The sequence below is a fragment of the Hibiscus syriacus genome, unplaced genomic scaffold (genome assembly GCF_006381635.1).
Source record: "Hibiscus syriacus cultivar Baekdansim isolate YM2019G1 unplaced genomic scaffold, ASM638163v2 tig00110345_pilon, whole genome shotgun sequence".
NCBI classification, from domain to species: domain Eukaryota; kingdom Viridiplantae; phylum Streptophyta; class Magnoliopsida; order Malvales; family Malvaceae; genus Hibiscus; species Hibiscus syriacus.
In genome coordinates, this window is record NW_024062696.1 from 27,178 (window position 1) to 30,371 (window position 3,194).

Sequence of the window (3,194 nt, forward strand, 5' to 3'; positions counted from 1 at the left end):
GGCTTCATTAAACTTTGTAAAACATATTTCTTTGATTAATAATACAACGAGAGTTTGTTTTTGCAAATGTTGATTGTCTTGTGCCTTCGAAGCTTCTTCTCCTGGAGTTCTTTCAAGTTCTTGTGAGGGGGATTAATCTTCATACTCCAATTTACCTTTTCATCACGACTAGGAGGGTTGGTTAGAGTCATATTATCGAGTTTGCCTTTTAATTGCGACTAGGAGGGTTCGATAGGATACTTATCCATTTATTTTCCACAAATCCATCCACACCATCAATCATTTTTACTTTTTACTTTCATAAGGGAGACCTTTTGATTTATTTATTATCTTATTTTATTTTCAATTTCTTTATTTTTATCTTGTTCTAATATTGTTGCCTTGATTCCAGCAACTAAAAGAAACCCTAAAGAATCCTAGTTATTGCCGCCACCTTCCCCTATTTATTCTCCCTTTGTTCTTCACAAAGTCTAGAGCTTTCTAGGTTTGATTCTTCAACAAGAGCAATGTTCATTAATCCACCACCGCTTCCCTATCATTCGCCTACGTAGAAAAGTATCGAAACTATGCGCCTGTTGTTATACACTGCGTCTGTGCTTCCGAAGTTGATTTTTCCAGCGCATAGGCACGCTTTTTAGAATTAAAATTCTTAGTGATAATTGTTGTTGGTTTTCAGATTTTTTTTTGACTTAGTGTGCAACAGGGTTTTGCTTGAACAATCTTTCTGGAGTAGAACCGGGAAAGTCTTAGATCACTGCATTGTGTGGTGTTTTGGTTTTTGACTATTATCACTGCTATGGCTACGGCCAAGACTTGGACAAGTAGCTTCTCTCGAAACGTTTCCAGTGTAGCTCCATCTCTAGGCCCTGGACTTAAGTGTGGCCCTAATGGCATGGTCTTTTTATCTTCTAGGATACCCGACCTTGACAGTAATGCATGCACATAACTGCCTAAGCCTAACGTTCTCTTCTCACTGACTTGAGTGATGTGTTATCTTATTGAATAAATTTTACTTGTTATGAAGAGGTACTGGGTGGTGGGTTCCCTTTGGGAAGCCTAGTTATGGTGATGGAAGATGCAGAAGTACCTCATCACATGCTTTTGTTGAGGAATTTCATGACTCAGGGACTTGTTCACGGCCAACCTCTTTTCTATGCTAGTCCAGCTAGAGATCCAAAGGGGTTTTTGGGTACTTTCCCTAGTTCCACTGCATCCAAAGATGACAAATCCTGGGAATCTGATCCATATCAGGTCCCTTCATCTTTGACTCACGTTTTCTTTCGTTTCTTCAGTTTGTTTGAAATATTGTATGTTCAAATGCTCCGACTGTGAACATCGTATTCAAAAATATTGCAGGAGAAAGGTCTGATAATTGCTTGGCAGTATAAGTTGTATTTTGGTGAAAATCAGCTCAATTTTGATGGTCAAAGAGGTAATTTACCATCGCATTTCAGTAGTTGTTTGAAAGTGCCCTGTTCTTAATCAATGTTCATTATTTTCTTTTTTGAAAGTGCTAGTTGTGTCTCTTTACTTGAACATGGTGCAGATGGAAAACGTGAGTACTCTAATGAATTTGACTTGCGGAAGCCCCTAGAGAGGCACGTAATCATTGGGCAACGCATAGATTGTGTTAGCATACAAGATTCTTCTGATCTTTCCACTCTTCAAGATAGATGTGCAACATTTTTATCTCAGTTGCCACGGTATCATTGTTTGCCTTGTTCATATATTAATGATGATGAAAACATTTAATCCTGCTGCTATATTTGCCAATGTTTGATTTTATTATTACCTGTTTTGTCATCTCCCTTATAGCTGCATGAAGTTCCAAAATCTTATTTTAGTGTCTCGACTAACTTGCCATTACCTTTCTTTTCCTTCTTTCCTTTTGGTATACTTGTCGGTCATTCCTCTTTTTTTGGCAATTTTGTAGAAATGATGGCAGCATTTCTTGTGCTGGTCGTATTGCCATCCAATCATTTATTGCTCCACAGTGTGCATATTCTAAATTGGTTAGTGGTAGATTTTTAAGATTTATTGATTCCTGTTTCATAACTGAATAAATTTAAAATGTTTTAAGTCCATTCAAACTGTAGAAGTCGTAGTTTTAGAAGTTACTTTGATGGTATGCCATTTTAAAGGAATATAAACTTTTGCAGGATTAGGAGATGCTTTCATTTATTAAATCTCTCAAAAGCATGGTACAGTCTCCGAATTCGGTCGCCATAATAACCTTTCCTCCACTTCTCTCACCATCCTTAAGTAAAAGATGGCAGCACATGGCAGACACGCTGCTTTCTGTCAAAGCAATTCAAGATTTATTGTCAATCTACCTCCTGCTTATCATTTGCACTTATTGATTTCAAGTATGTACGGACTTATTAATGTCTTGGATTCTTCATTCAGATGAAGACATGGAGTTGGCACAACTCCTCACTGGTTACCAGGATATGGTTGGCTTTCTGAATGTGCACAAAGCGGCACGCATCAACACAGGTTTTTTAGCATTAACCTTCATCCTAGTTTTGTAAAGCTTGATCAAATTCTTTATACTCTTACACCTTATTTTTCTGAAACGTTATCAGGTTCCTGTGATTCTTGAGGCAACAACCTTCTCAATCAAGTTGCACAAGTGTCGGTATTTGGTTTTAGAATGCCTAAATCAGGCCCCTGTCGAAGGTTCGAGTGGAGCTTCGTACGGCTCATCAGGTAGTTGCTCTAATTCTTCCAAAACAGGGAACCTCGATTTTTGACTGCCTTGTTCAGTACAATTGAAGACACGACAGCAAGAAAAGAGATGCCAACACAAGCCCAAGAACTCAACCAGCGATGCCAACACAAAAAAATGATGTTATTTTTTTTTTGGTGGTCGCATTCACTAGCAAATCTCTTGGTGAGCCAAATAGAAGATTGTTTCTTGCTATATGTATAATGTAGGAAAAATCTATGAACACTACCAAGTACTGCTTAGCTGAGCTTGCTGGAATAATATATATCGACATTTTTCCATAAAAGAATTTACGGTCATGCACTACTCAACAGCTTGAAAGTTTATGCAAAACATGTTTATTAATTAAGGTGTGTATTATTTGATGCTTTCTCTTTCATGTGATACTTTGGTTTTAAAAAGCGTGTCTAAGGTGTCGGAAAAACCTCCTCTGGAGGCACAGACGCAGCACATAACGGCAGACGTG

General features: G+C 37.9%; 1 pseudogene; it reads left to right on the top strand.

Annotated features, from left to right (window-relative positions):
* Positions 1 to 679: 679 nt before the first annotated feature.
* On the top strand, positions 680 to 2,753 carry LOC120120683 (annotated as a pseudogene).
* Positions 2,754 to 3,194: the final 441 nt, after the last annotated feature.